Source organism: Pleurodeles waltl, chromosome 2_2 (genome assembly GCF_031143425.1).
Source record: "Pleurodeles waltl isolate 20211129_DDA chromosome 2_2, aPleWal1.hap1.20221129, whole genome shotgun sequence".
Lineage (NCBI taxonomy): Eukaryota > Metazoa > Chordata > Amphibia > Caudata > Salamandridae > Pleurodeles > Pleurodeles waltl.
In genome coordinates, this window is record NC_090439.1 from 1,031,507,527 (window position 1) to 1,031,524,132 (window position 16,606).

Genomic DNA, 16,606 nt, shown 5'->3' on the forward strand with positions numbered 1-16,606 from the left:
TAAAACTCCCAATGCTCATGAAATACCCCTCTTAAAATGCATATCCCCACTCTGACTGGCGCTCTGTTTTGTGACCACGAATGTTTGCACGTGCGGAGCAGAGCTTCCACGCGCCTTATTCGTGCGGTTTAATAAGGACCCGCTGACATCGAGGCGCTATCGCTGCCCGCGTTCACCACATCACCTGGACGATTCAGAGTGAAGGGTTCATTTAGGCGGTCACGGGCAGCAATGTGGTCTTTTTGTGTAATAACGAGAGTAGGGTGCCGACCGGACCCTCCAAAGGAGGCTGACGTGGGGGTACCATGCAGGGCCACAGGATGGAGGCGATGACAGGGACGCCTCCCCCCCCCCCTCTGAACGAGAAGTCTCTACGCCCCCCTCTCCCGCAGACCCCCGAAGAATAAAACAGATTGCTTCCTCCAATCCACGGGGCGTGTATTCAAAATATCGAAACCCACCCCACCGGTATCCAGAAAATCAAGCGCTTCTCAGAACCATATCCATCACATACTAGTGCTCAGGGGGAGGCGGGGGTCTTCACGAGGCAACAGCCCGCTGTGTACCTCACACACCTGAAAGAAAGTTATAAAGAGCGTCATTTCCGATCGAAGGTGGCACCGGTCCACTTTCTCTCTTCCAGTACTTTGATTAAGATGATTTTCTGTGAGAAACACGGAAAAAAACACCCGTGGAAAAAACTGAAGAGTCCCCTCAGCACCACACAGAAGGGCAGCCAGCAGGCATTCCGCGGACGGCCCTCGTACACAGAAGGTGCATAGGGCAGCACAATCCCGACTTAAAAGAATGGGTAGGTGGTATTGCACTGCAGCCAAAGGGGTGCTTGTGAGTCACTAAACATAAAGTCCCCTCAAGGTAGGTGCAGTTATGAGGTACTCCACAGAAACCTTTCATGAAGTACTCTACGCACGCTTGTCCCACAAAGGGACATTATGAGGTATTCTGCAGAAGCCCCCGCTCCCACATTACAGAGGCAGTTATGAGGCATTACACAGACCAATGCTGCCCATTGAGGGATAGTTATGAGGCTTCCACAGAACCCCCAGCCTTCACATGGACAGAGATAGTTATAAATTATTCCAGAGAGGACCGGACCCTGTAGTGGAACACTTCTGAGGTACAGTGAAACAGCCCCGTCCCCCATGGAGGGATAGTCCATTATGGGTATCCAACAGAAGCCCCCGCTCCCAAATCACAGGGGCAGTTATGAGGAATTACACAGACCCACCTACTTCATTGGGGGATAGTTATGAGGTTTCTACAGAACCACCAGCCTTGACATCTACAGGGACAGTGATGAGGCACCTTACATACCCCAGCAGCAAACAGGCGTAGTTAGATATTGTTCCACAGAAGCCCAACTCCCCCCAAATACAGGGCCCCACCCCACCTAGTGGTGCTGACAAGGTTCCGCGGCGACCCCAAAGCCACGAGCAGCCACCCTACCTCCGCTCCTCTCCCTCAATGTGTCCGGGCTGCTGCGGTACCTCGGTCCTCCGCGTGAAATACTCGCTTCTGCAGCTGTGCGCTCGCCTGCCGCCGCCGGCGCCCTGGGTACGGACTCAAGGAGCCTGCTAACGGGACGGAAGAGCGCCCAGATACCACGAACAGGCCAGGCGCCTCGGCGGGTGGGGTGTCGCCTCCCCGGCGCCCCCTGGCAGACTCTCACCCCCGGAGACGGCTTGCAGCAGGGAAAGCCTGGAGGGGTCGGCTGCGAGAGTCGGGCTCGTCCTCCTCCTCTTCCTGCCTTAATCGGATTCTCCAGCCGAGGCTTTGCCGTGAGTGTGTACTGGGGGGTCCGTCCGGGCCACGTGGATGGCAGCGGAGCTAAACATAGGCTGAGCAGCTCCGCCCCAGACACTTAGAAAGAGAGAGAGACTCAACCTGGTGGTGCTGGGCCGTGAGTGGGCTTCCCCGGGCCGGCTCCGCTCTGTGGGAGGGGCGGCTCTGCCCCCCTCCCGCCCCAACCTGGTGCCAGGAACTGACCGAGGATAGAAGATCGTACTATCTATCATCTCAGACGCGCACAAAGAGGAGGGTGGTGCATTCTGCCCACCTGATGCCAGGCTGTGCTGGTCATCTCTGAATGGGAGGGTGACAGATGTCTGTCAGCGTCACACATGGATGGGATGGTAGCAAGTCCCCCTGCCGCCCTACCCGTGTGTGGCCCTCCACTTCTTCAAGGGTGGCAGGGGTTAGCTGGGCGGGGGCAGTCGCACTCTGTCTGAGGGACTCAGACCATGACAACAGCTCAGAATAACCACAGTGTAACTATTACAGATGCCACGAGCAGCGATCCATTTGGAAAGTGCGGGGCCAAAAGTTTTGCTCAGAAGTCCGCGGCTTTTGGGGGTGGGGGGGCGGATGAGGGGGGGATGACCACTAGACTACGGCTATGGGGCCGTGTATCGAGGCTGCATAGTCGTGATTCTACCTGATGCTTCTATCGCTCTATCACCCCCGACCCCCGCGCCACCAGGCACTGTTCCTGTTTATTGATCTCACCTCTTCTCAAATTTCCAGGTTCATTTTCATCACTGATTTCTTGTCACTGTTTATCAGTCTTTCTCTTCGTCCTCCATTCCCCGTTTTGCGATTTTCTCTCTCTTGTCCTGATTCAAGGTCTGATGAGTAAAGCATACGTGCTGGTTGCCAAAATAAGTGCCAGAGAGCCCCCACCTCCAACCTTCGGTTCCAATTAAACACTTCCACTAGACACTGACAACTCACGCCCATAACACAGCTATTCTGTGGTTACAGCCCAGAGGTATAGGCGCCGACAGAGAGTCATAAATACTCCGCCACTTCAAGTACTGACCCTAAGCACCGACAGATTAATGCTTCCATTTTCTTACGATAATGGCATTACTCCTAGTCCTACTCCCTCGCCTTCCTTTTAACCAATGAGGCCTCCCGCCTCCCCTCTAGACCCTCCCTTCCCCTTTCAAAACCCCCCCCCACCCTTATCCCCTCCTGTACAAAAACCAAGCCCAAGCTGCAACTCGGACAGTCCGTACCGGGAGGGTGGGAGGGAACGGAAAAGGAAGGCGAGGGAGTAGGACTAGGAGTAATGCCATTATCGTAAGAAAATGGAAGCATTACCTCCCGTCCCTCCCTCGCCTTCCTTTTAACCAATGAGACATAGCAAGAAAACACACAGGAGACGGACATCGAGTTGCAAGACCTTTATTTAATATCCTGCACCAAGAACATCCCAAACATTATCTCATAGAGGATAAGACCCGGTGACCTAACACCGACTCCAAACTACCCAAGTCCGACAGCCTATAATGACGCACAAACGTCGAAGGAGAAGCCCAAGTGGCGGCCCTGCAAATTTCCACCACGGAAGTCCACCGTAGCCGCCATGCCTCTGGTAGATCTCCCCAGAATCCCTTGAGGAGGAACCACCTCTTTCAAGGAATAGGCCAACAGAATTAAAGATCGAACCCACCGACTCAAGGAAGCCGTGGAAGGTTTCTCACCTTTGCGAGCCGGACCAAAATTAACAAACAGTGAATCCCCTTTACGAAAAGGAGCCACCACCCACAGATACTCCAACAAAACCCTGCGCACATCCAACGAATGCAAACGGACCTCCTCCCTTGAGGAGGGATTCGGACAAAATGAAGGAAGGATGACCTCCTGCCGGGAATGGAACTAAGAATTGACTTTAGGAATAAAGGAAGGTACCGGAACCAGAACCACCCGATCGTGAAAAATCTTACAAAAAGGAAAGGAACAAGCCAATGCCCCCAATTCCCCCAACCGACGAGCCGAAGTAATGGCTACCAAAAAGAATGTCTTCAAAGATAGATGGCGCAAATCACAGTCCCCCAAAGGTTCAAAAGGGGGCTCCGTCAACACATCCAAAACCAAGGATAGATCCCATGAAGGAAAAGAACGTACCGGGCGAGGAAATAAATTAACAAGCCCTTGAAAAAATCTCGGCATCAAGCGCCCTTCATCCTGAAGATTACGCCATGGTCCTCTGAATGCCTGAATAGCCGCCCACTGCACCCGAAGAGATGCCACTGACAACCCTAAATGAGCACCGTCCTGCAGGAACTGCATCACCTCAAAGATAGAAGCGCAGGTAGGATCTAACTCACGACTTAAGCACCATGACGAAAACACCTTCCACTGTCTACCATAAGAAAGCAAAGTGGAACGTCTCCTCGAAGCCAGCAATGTAGAACTCAAAGCTACCGGCACCCCCAGACCTGTCAATCCCCGTCGTTCAACTTCCAGGCCGTCAAGTGTAACCTTCTCAATGACCCCAATGGGAGGCAGGGAAACTCCAGGGGAGACGGACAAAGAGGCAGAGGCCACATCCTCCCGTCCGCCATCAGCCTCAACAAGGGGAACCAATTCGCCCTCGGCCAAAGTGGCGCAATTAGGACAACCCTGGACCCCAGATCCCTCACACGTAACAGAAACGCCCTGAGTAGTTGAAAAGGAGGGAACGCATACAAAAGGCCCTGCGGCCAAGGACATGACATCCCGTCCACCTCCCATGCTTGGGGACATCGAAACCGGGAGCAGAAGCGATCCACTTTCGCATTCCCTACTGACGCAAACACATCCAGCACTGGAAGACCCCAAAGCCGAACCAGATGCTGAAACAGAGACTTCCGGAGAGAGAAAAGTTGAGAGGAAGGAATCACTCTGCTCAGCCGATCCGCCCGAACATTCACCACCCCCCGAATGTACGTAGCCCTGAGAGAAGGAACCCACTCCTGAGCCCACACAAAAATCTCCCTGACTAGATTGAACAGAGCCCTTGACCTGGTCCCTCCTTGCCGATTGACATAAGCCTTGGCCACTAAGTTGTCTGTGCGAACCAGAACCGCCGAACCCCTCAGGGAATCCTGAAAATGGACCAGAGCCAGGAATACTGCCCGCAATTCGCGCCAATTCGACGACCGACTCGCCTCCCGAGGGGACCAAAACCCCTGAATCTGAGCCGACCCCATCCATGCCCCCCAACCGGAGAGGCTGGCATCCGTCGTCACCACCACGGGTCTCAGAGGCGATAAAGAAACCCCTATCCTCAGGTGGTCTGCATCCAACCACCATTGCAACTCTCTGTGAATCAATCCGGACCCTGGAACCCTGTCCTTCAGAGAACCGGACCCTGGTGTCCACCTTCTCAAGAACCATGTCATCAAGCACAGGAGATGGAAACGTGCCCAAGGAACCAGAAATATCACCGACGCCAAATGACCCTGCAGACGCAACCATAGAAGAGCTCGGGGAGCAGACCGCAACAATACCTTCTTTACCAAAGCCTGTAGGACACCCAACCGTTTTTCTGACACAGTCACCAACCCAAGAAGAGTCTGAAACCGAGCTCCCAGAAAAACCAGATCCTGGGACGGCACTAAGTCTGACTTCTCCCAATTGATTAAAAACCCGTGGTTTTGCAGGACCCACAGAACATGGACCACCTGCTTCTGCAAAAGGTCTCGTGATTGGGCATGAATCAAAATGTCGTCTAGATAAGGATGCAGAAATACCCCTTCTGAATGAAGCAAAGCCACTAGAGGAGCCAGCACCTTTGTGAAAATTCGAGGAGAAGATTTTAGACCGAAAGGCAGAACGCAAAACTGATAATGGTCCTGACCCACAGCAAACCTCAGGAACTTTTGAGAGGATCTTGCCACCGGTACGTGTAGGTAAGCATCCTGCAGATCCAGTGACACCAGAAAGTCCCCGTGTCTGACAAATGGAAAAATAGTCTGAATGGACAGCATGCGGAAATGCACTGTCCTGATCCAGGTATTCACCTCCTTTAGATTGAGCACCGGCCGAAATCCCCCTGAAACTTTCTGCACAAGAAACAAGACCGAATAAGTGCCCTGACCCCGCTCGTCTAGCGGAACGTGGGAAATGGCCCCCTTGACCAGTAAGTCCCGCACAACGTCCAATAATGCTCTTCTCTGTGACCCCTCTGAAGGCAGAGGTGTGGGACGTACCCCTGAATCTGGAGGAACCACCACAAAATCTATGACATAACCATTGGCCACAATGTCTAGTACCCAATGATCGTTTACACTGTCCTTCCAAGCCGAAAGAAAGTGACTCAGTCTTCCCCCAACCGGCCCTCTGCCAGGCCCACAGTGATTGTCAGGACCCCTTCTTGAAACCACCCCGGGTCGCAGGAGCAGACTTCTTAGGTGAAAAACGCGGCTGAAAACGCCGTTTCCTAAATGAAAAGGATTTAGCATCCCTAGTAGGAGAAGATCTGGAATGTTTCTTCCACCCTTTAACCGAAGAAGAACCCCCTTTATAAGGTAAGGCATGCTTCCGTTCCTTAAAAGCCTTGGAAAGCATGGATGGCAATTGTTCTCCAAACAAGGTACGACCTTCAAACGGCAGTCTCAACAAGGCCGCCTTTTCCCCCGGATCAGCCTTCCAGGAACGCAACCAGAGGGACCTACGAGCCCCAATCAAAGACCCAGATGCCAGAGCCGAAGTACGGACCACATCCGAAGACACATCAGCCAACAATCTGGCCTGCTGCTCCATACCAGCCAGGAGCTCCGAACATTCCGCCCCTTCCTGTACAGCCACCGCCAGTTTATCAAAGTCTTGAACCAATGACTGTGACGCATAAGCAGAATAAATCCCTGCCCTCAGCGCCAGATTTTCCGCAGCAAAAGCCCTCTTAAGACCCGAATCCACTTTACGGTCAGTGGCATCCGTAGGCACACAATCCTCCGGATTGACTGCCGTTTTGCCAATCAGAGTAGCCAAAATAGAGTCCAGGCGTACTGAAGGAGGCAAAACCTCCTCACCCTCAAGTAAGTAAAGTTTCTGAAGGAATCGTGGAACCTGAGCCTTATCCACATCCTTCCACTCAAGAAACACCATATCCCTCACAGGTCCCTGAAAAGGCATGGCAAACTTTGAAGGTGTCTTATATTGAGGAAATAAATGAGAATCCGAGTCTGCAGGTTGAAACACTGGGAAACCCAAATTGTCCCGAACATGTGCCATCACTTCCCACATATCTTCTCTGGAAACATATTTCCCCCCAGATGACGTCGATGGGGCCTCATCCTCACTCTCCGATGAGGATTTCCTAGCTGCTACCGATGAATGCGCACATTTAGACTGACCAGTCCTGGCCACGCCTGCTTGTAGTGCCCTGGTCACCGCCACCTCAATCATATCCTGAACCTCCTCTCTGGACATGAGGGGAGTACCCTCAAAATACATAAAAACCACGGGCCGAACGCCCGTCCTACCTGAGAGCATCTCAGAGTTGAAGTCCCTCGGTTCCCCGCGGCTCCGCGGCGCTGAAACCCGGAAATCAACGTCCCAGCCACAGAGGGCCGGCTGACCCCGTCAGCCGGCCTCCAGGACACGCCTCTCGAGCAACCATGCTGCTCGTTCAAGACGCGACCCAGCCGTAGCACTCCTCGCGGAGCTCCGCGTCCCGAGGAGTGCCTCCATCGACGACCTCCAGGCCCCGCCGTGCAGGTAAGAAAGGGAAAGAAAACCGTCTAGCGTGGGCTAGACAAAAGAACAGGAGGGGATAAGGGTGGGGGGGGTTTTTGAAAGGGGAAGGGAGGGTCTAGAGGGGAGGCGGGAGGCCTCATTGGTTAAAAGGAAGGCGAGGGAGGGACGGGAGGTAATGCTTAATTACAGGTTGAAATCATAGATAATCATATGAAGCACGCAATCACAGCTTGTCTAAACATACCCGCCATGTACCAGGCAACAAAATCTCAAAAAGAGAAGTGGGTTTGGAGAGGCCTATGAAAGCACCATCCCTTGAGTAAAAATGCTTTTATATATGTTTGTCAAGCCAATGTTTTAGGTTTGAAAGTAAAATATGGTATCTATCATCTGAAAAATGTACACTATCAGGAGGATACCGTTCAGCGCTGCAATATTTTATATTTAAAAAAATGAAGATATGTTATAATCATGAAGGAATGCTGACACTTCCCTCTTCAGGTCTTCGCATCTCTTCCAACTTGGCAGCAATTTCAGTGGACCACTTTCACTTTTGTCTCTGACGAATATTGTGTTAGTAAATGTATTCCTTTAAATAGAAAATGTCTCTTTCATCTCACTTTCCAATCTAACTGCAGTTAAGTGTCCTATATCGTTGCCACCACAGCAGATAACTGTAAAGTAAGGGTGGTTACATGTACTAACTGAGAAAAGCAGAGAAAATAACTTATTCCATTTCATACCTCATTCACCAATCCTTGTTAGTTAAACTTTTTTTCTCGAAATAAATCACTGTCAAGAACTACTTTCTTAGCATGCTGTCTGGCCCAAACGTAAAACTATGCTATTTCACTCTATCCCACTCCACTGTATGTCACTCCACTCTATGTCACTCCATTCTATGCCACTCCACACTATACTATTCTATTCTACGGCACTTCACTCTACACCACTCCACTCTATCCTTTTCCAGTGTATGTCACTCCACTCTACGTCACTCCATTCTATGCCACTCCACACTATACTATTTTATTCTACGGCACTTCACTCTACACCACTCCACTCCATCCTTTTCCAATGTGTGCCACTCTACTCTATGGCACACCACTCCACTCCACTGTATGTCATTCCTCTGTGCACCACTCCACTCTGTCATTCCATTCTATGCTACAACACTGTATGCTATTCTACTCCACTCTATGCTACTCCAGACTATGACACTCCACTTTAAGCTACTCCACTCTATGCTACTCCACTCTATGCCACTCCACCCTACTCCACTCCATGCCAATCCTCTCTATGCTATTCAACTCTACACCACTCCACTTAAAGCCACTCTACTGTACATCATTCCACTCCACCCCACTCCACTCTACAAGACTCTACTCTACACCACTCTACACACTTCCACTCTATGCTGTTCCACTCTATACTATTTCACTCTATGCCACTCCACACTATTTCACTCTATGCCACTCCACTCTACAACACTCCTCTCTATGCAAACCACTCTATGCCACTCTTTGCCACTCCACACTATTCTATTCCACTTTACTCTGTGCCACAACACTGTATGCTATTTCACTCCATGCTACTCCACTCTATGGCACTCCACTCTAAGCCACTTCAGTCTACGCCACTTCACTCTACGCTGCTCCACTCCATTTCATTCTACTCTATGCCACTCCACTCTCCACCACTCTACTTTATGCCATACTACTGTATGCCACTTCATTCTATGTTATTCCATTCTATGCCACAACACAGTACACTATTCCACTTTATGCCACTACACTCTACACTACTACACTCTATGCCACTCAATGCTATGCTATTTCTCTCTACACCACTTCACTGAACGCCACAACAGTGTGTGCTATTCCTCTCTATGCAATTCCACTCTATGGCACTGCACTCTAAGCTACTCCATTTTATGCCACTTCACTGTATACCACTTCACTCTATGCCACTTCAGTCTTTGCCAATTCACTCTACATCACTCCAGTCTATGACACTCCATGCCACTCCACTCTACGCTACTCCAATCTATGCCACTTCCCTGTACACCACTTTGCTGTACTCTGCTCCACTATACTTCACCCCTATTCCACTATGAGCCACTCCACGCTGTGCTGTTGTACTATACAGCACTTCAATGTATGCCACAACATTCTTTGGTATTCTACTTTACACCACTTCACTCTATTCAACTCTATGCCACTCCACTTAATGCCACTGTACTGTATGCTACTCCACTCTATAACACTCCTCTCTACACTGTTCTACTCTATGCTACTCTACTACACTCTACACTATTCCACTCTATACCCAGTGATTAATTTGAGCTTGTTGTTTCCGGTGCTGAGCTCCGGCAATTATTTTTGAGGGCTGGCGTTTAATCTTCTGCCTCAAGCATTTGCTGCGAGCAAAAGACACACATGGGAAAGACGGAGGAAGAGAAAAACGAAAAAGCTTCACAATGGGAGAAAGCGGAGGCTGCAAGAGTGATCTGAAGGGGCAGGGAGTGGCTGTAAATGGATTGAAGAGGCCCGAGACGGCTTCAGGATTACACTGCCTCAGAATTCTGTGATCACACATTTAATTGCAGCAGCCACATGTTTAAGAGGAGGGCTTTGGGCATGGTACGTTTTTATTTACAAATTAAGCACTGTCTATACCACACCACTCTATGCTATTCTACTATACGCTACTCCACTCCACAGCACTCCATTGTATGCCACCCCACTGTATGTCACTCCACTGTAAGCTATTCCACTCTAGCTCACTCTATTCTATGCCACTCCATTCCATGCTAATCTATGTTATGCTATTCCCCTCTATGGCATTCCACTCTACACCATAACAATGTATCTTTTTCCTCTCCATGTCACTCACCTCTATACCACCCCACTCTATACCACTCCATTCTAAACCACTCTCCAGTCAGTGACACTCCACTCTATGTTACTCCACTCAGAATCACTCCGGGCTGCCGCTCCACCCTGAGCCTCGCCACTCTACACCACTTCACTCTACACTATTCCACTTTACACCATTCCACTCTATGCCACTGACTCTACACCACTTCACTTTACCCACTTCACTATACGCCACTCCACTCTAAACTCTATTCTACATATACCACTCTACTAAATACTGCTCTACTCTACGCCACTTCACTCTATGCTATTCCACTCTAAGCCACTAAAATCTATGCCAGTCTACACCACTCCACTCTACACTATTTCACTCTATACCAATCCACTTCATGCTAAGCCACTGTATACTATTCCACTGTATGACCCTCCACTCTTTGGCACTCCACTCGATGCCAATCCATTCTATACCACTCCACTGTAAGCCACTCTATTCAACTTTATGACACGCTACTGTATGCCAATCTACTCTACACCCAAACACTGTATGCTATTCTTTTCTATGCCACTCCATTCTATGCCACCCCACTCTATGCCACTTTATCTATGCCACTCTACTTCATGCCAATCCACTCCATTCCAGTCAACTCCACTCCACTCTACGCTATTCCACACTATGGCATTCTACTCTAAACCATTCTACTCTATTCCACTCTTCTCTATGTCACTCCACTCTATGGTATCTGACTGTATGCCACTCCACTCTATGCCACTCTGCTATACTCAACTTCACTCTACACCACTCTACTCTACCCTATTCCAATCTATGCCACTAGAATCTACCCCATTTTATGTCACTACACTCTCTTGCACTCCACTGTACAGCACTCCACTCAGTGTCACTCCACTGTGTACCTGTACACTCCAAGCCACTCCACTCTATGCCACTCCACTATATGCCACAACACTGTATCGCGCTCTGCTCCATCCTACTCCACTCTACAGCACTACACTCTATACCACTCTACTCTACTCTACTCCACTCTATGCCATACCACTATATGGTATACTCTCTGTACGCTATTCCAATCTGAGCCACGCCATGCTGTGCTGTTCTACTATACACCACTTCAATGTATACACAATATTCTTTGCTATTCTACTTTACACCACTCCACTCTAAGCAACTCTACTCTATGCCACTCCACTCTATGCTACTCCACTCTATGCCTCTCATTTCTATGCCAATCCACTGTACACCACAACACTGTATGCAATTCAACTCTATGCCATTCCACTCTAGGGTATTCCACTCTACACCACTCCACTGTTCAACAATCCTATCTATGCTACTCCACTCTACAACACTCAACCCTATATCATTCAACTCTACACCTCTCCATTCCATGCCAAACCATTATACCCCAGTCAGTCCTTGCTATTCCACTCTGACACTCCAGTCTATGCCACTCTACTCATACCACAAAACAGTACGCAATTCCAATGTGCGCCACTCCACTCTACACCACCCAACTCTATTCCACTTCACACCAATCCACTCTAGTCCACTTCACTCTATGCAATTCCACTCTGCACCACTCCACTCTATGCCACTATACTCTATGACAATTCACTCTATAGCACACCTTTCTACCCCACACCAATCTGCACTATTCAACTCTACACCACTCTAGTTAATGCCACACTACTGTATACCACTCCACGCCACTTCACTCTACACTACTACACTCTAAGCTATTCCACTGTATGTTACTTGACTCTGCACCACTCTATGAAACTCCACTATATGCTATTCCTCTCTATGCCACTCCACTCTACACCACTCCATTACATGCTATTCCTCTGTATGCTTCTTCAATCTACCCCACTCTACTGTACGCCTCTATATTCTATGCTACTCTACTGTACCCTATTTCACTTGACACCACCTCACTCTCCTCCATTAGACTGTACATCACTCTATGCCACTCTACTGTATGCAACTCTACTCTACACCACTCCAAGCCACTGTATGAAAAGAAAAACAATCATGGATTTAGTTTGTGATATCTAACAAAAAACAATAATCAAAACGTAAAATGTAATGAAATAAAAACAAAGGGAAAATCTTAGTTATAGTTAGAAAAAAATTATTTATTCTTTCTATAGAAACCAAACTTAGATTACACAAACATTAGACATTCTAAAGTTATAGTCTTGTACTCTGTGGTTAGCGAGTGACAGCATTGTGTAAAGAGCTATGTAAGTTATAGTAATTAGAAGGCACTGGGTAAATTAGAAACAAAGGTACTCATTTAAAATCCTCTCACACCACTGGTGCGTCACTTTTTGTAACACATTGGTGGCACATAGTGCAGACCCATATCTACAAGGCCATGCAAAGCCACTTTGCATGGCTTTTCACGGCCTTGTAGAAATGGTGTAGGGTAACACATTGCAAGTTGCTGCGTTGCCTTACACTGCATCAGGGAGGCGTACCATGGGCGTTGTGGTGGCTGATCCCATGCAACACCCATGGGTTTTGATGCACTCCCAGATTTACGAGAATCTGTAAACCTGGGAATGCATCAAAACTGTATGCCTCCTTAGGGGAGGCGTAATGGGGAGAAATATCTCTATTCTCCTCATTTTTCCTATTTCTGCAGCACATATGGAAAAAGGAAAACGCTTCTCTGGATCCTGTTGACAATGCAGACACCCCTGCACCATTGTGCAGAGGTGCCTGGGGTGGCTCTAGGGTGCAAATGTTGTGCCTGCACACGGGCAAAGGACAGATATGCCCGTATCTTGTAGATATAGTGCATTTCTGCCCTTTCTCTGTGGCGCAAGGCAGTACAGCAAGGTCACTTTTCTGCACTGCCTGCGCCTTGGAGCTTGTAAATAAGCCCCCAATGGTATAAGTATTAATGTGTAATTTCTAATGTTTGTGTAATTTGAGTTAGTTTGTATAGAAAAAATAAAAACCTAGTATTTTTAAGGTGGTGCATAAATTATATATTCAAGGTACCCTTCCCTAATACATCACGTCATTTTAAATGACAGTATTCATAACAAACTCATGATGTCTCAAATGACATAATTAAAAAAAACACTGTTCATGGTAGAGGTACGAGTTCTAGTTAATATATTGTGACTAGTGAGTTGACAGTACTGAGTACAGAGAGGCGTGAGTTATAGTAAGATTTGCAAATGTTAATTATAACTACTGTATAACTTTAGAATCTCTAAGCTTTTGTATTATAAGTTGGTTTTGTAGGCAAATAATTCAGTAAGGTTTCCTAATTATAACTTATCCTCAACCTTTGTTTTTTACATTGAATTTCCACGGTTTCTGTTTTAATAAAAATGTGTTTGAAATCATGGCATTTTGTTTATAGTGCTATTATTATTATTATTATTACTATTTGGAATGGAAATACTTTTCCGAAAGTTCAAAGATCATTATGATTGTCAGCGTCATCAATGTTTTTTGTTCATTAGCCTTTCCTAAAAAGTACCACTTAACCCTATAAAATGTTAAAATCACATTTAGGTCAACTATTTCATTTTAGTTTAAAATATGGATCAGAGTTTTTTGACTAGTTATGTATTTTAATAGTATATATGTTAGTAATCCTAAATGTATATATATATATTCACTGCCATGCACAGTTTTCAGAAAAATAATTTTACTGCAAATGCTGCAATGATATTATCAACCATGTCATGGAAGATGCAATTACTGCTGTAAAATGTGGGGTAATTAGCGGGGGCATATATATATATATATCTACACACACATATATATGTATATATATAAATACATATACACACACAAACATATATACACACACACACACACACACACACACACACACATACACACACATATATATATATTATTTTTTTGTACGAAAACCCTTGGCAATGCACTCCATCAAGATTCCAATATTTGGTGTTTATTTAAAGACTGCAAACAACGCGTTTCGACCCAACGGTCTTTTTCAACTTGAAAGTTGAAAGCCACAGTCCCTCCCCGCTTTTTTACAATAACAGTCCCAGGGGTGGGGTCCTCAGATCCTTTAAAGACTTTGTGATGCTCATTACTAGGGTTGGGTGGAATTTGCAGAGTATCACTTCAATTTTTTTTGCTGAATTACATAAAAACTATGTGAGATTGCACTGAGTTCTGCCAACAGGTTGAAAATATCCAACTTGCACTGCTCGTGCTGCAATTTAGTGTCGCTAGCACAAGTAATATTGCAACACAGCCATTGACTCGATTTTGCTCCAGCTCTGGTTGAAAATCTACTCGGGTGGCAGTAGTTCCACTCAACAGCAGCCCTGTGACCACAACCACTCATGGCTGCCCATGTTAGAAATTCGTGCTAGGGGAGGCTAAATGTCGCTCGCCACCTTGCATTTCTTGAGCTTCACATTGGTTGGCTGACTTTGTCTGGGACTCTGCGTTAAAGAGTAATGCAGAGTAACCAAAATTCCACCATTTCCGTACGTGCAAAAAACATTCTGCCCAACCCTTCTCATACCAAACCATCTCAGCATCTGCCACATTTCTCCACAGTTTCCATTGCTGTTCCACCTTCTAGCTTTCAATAGTAGATAGCCAAATGTAAACCATGCCTAACCCCTTATGTTTTCTTATAACTTTAATGTACTCTACACTGCCACTTACTTCCCCTAAAGCCAAGGAAATAATATTTGTAGACATTATTTTGAATAAGGGTGCAGAGTGAAATGCAAAGTGAACTTCAGGTTGAACTCACGAGGGAGTAGGAAGGATAAGAGCAGGGTCACTGGAATTTATGATGACACACCATTAGCTGCCCCCCCAAAAAAAACACCCAACACCCCCAGGCTGCCTTTATTAATGTTGCATGTTATATAGTTAAGTAAATTGTGCACACTTAATTTAACCCCATAACTGCTGGACTCCCCCACCCCCACTGAGCCCTTTTTTGGCTATTTGGGATAGTTTGTGTTTAAGGCTTCATAACTTTTTTTCCACTTATGATACCCATGCCAAATATGTGTTCATTTTTCGAACATCTTGGGGATTCCAAATTTATTACAGGTTTGCGGATTACCTTGGATGGGCCCAAGAAAATAGGAAAAATATACATATATTTTGAGTTTTTTGGGAAAAATGCTCCAGATAAAAGTATCTGGTTTTCCTTCCCTAAAAATGGCATCAGTGAACGCTTTGCTGTGCTAAAGTCATTATCTTCTCTGCTTTCAGGAACATGCAGAGCTGAATACAAAAACCTAATATTGTACCACAGTTTTGGCATTTTTCAAAGAGGTAGCCTACGTTTCCTATTCTTTGTGCTCTCAAACTACTTCCCGTTTGTGGTGGGAACTAGTGTAAAACCCATGGGGGCCGTTTGGGCCTTTCTACCCCCTGAGGGGCAGATAAGAGGTTTGACCCAATTGGGGAGGTTGTCTGAAACGAGCCCCCAGGGGTGGCGGGAGGGGGGGTACAAAGCCCACCTGACACCAGCAATTTTGTCTTTGAGGTAAAAAAGTGGCATGAGTGCACTCTGGCACTGGTCCCATCCCTATCCCAAATGGGACAAACCAGAGTGCAACACATGCACCAGTATCTTAAGGCCCAAATGCGAAGTTCCTGGTGTCAGATGGACTTTTAACCCTCTCTGGGTGACATATTTGAGGGAATCTCCCCAATTGCACAAACCTCCGACCTACCCCCAGGGGGTCAGAAAAGACTATTGCCCCTTCTTAGGTGGGGTATGGCTTTATGCCAGGCTAGGCCGCTCCCTCCTTTTGTTGGTTTTGGCTCCAACTTGGAATCCTAGGTGTTTAGTGGTCTTTATGGCCTCCCAGGGTAGCAGGTTGCGGGCAAATATGCCTATGGGGGGCATTTACTCTAGTGGGCCATGAGGTTGGGGGAGGGCATGGGCCTATGCCCAGGGGTGCTTCTCACCTTCCACAAACACTACATAAATGCACTCTCTAGTGTGTAGTAGGATTTCTACCCCCGGGCAAACTGAGGGTCAGTATCCCAGCCACCTGCCGGGTGGGCAGGTAGGCAGACAGACTATCTGTGTCATTTTAAGGTGAGGGCATGCAATGCCCATGGTAGTCCCCACCTCTGTACTTTTTTTTAAATAAAATTCTCAAGTGTCCAGTGGGCTTTCTCCCTCTGGAGGCAGATTGGGGGTAATCACCTCTGTCTGCCCAAGGTGGCCTAAAGACTGATGTCA

The 16,606-nt window shown here is 47.5% G+C and overlaps 1 protein-coding gene across 2 annotated transcripts in view; it reads right to left on the reverse strand.

The window, feature by feature from the left end:
• The window catches only part of ST3GAL1 (ST3 beta-galactoside alpha-2,3-sialyltransferase 1), a 188,420-nt gene extending 186,544 nt beyond the window's left edge, over nt 1-1,876 (reverse strand). The window contains exon 1 of one of the 2 annotated variants that reach the window (XM_069220788.1): nt 1,468-1,876. The gene's annotated coding sequence lies outside the window, so the exon portion shown is untranslated. The remainder of the gene's footprint in view (nt 1-1,467) is intronic. The other variant, XM_069220789.1, reaches the window with a different exon arrangement.
• Nucleotides 1,877-16,606: the final 14,730 nt, after the last annotated feature.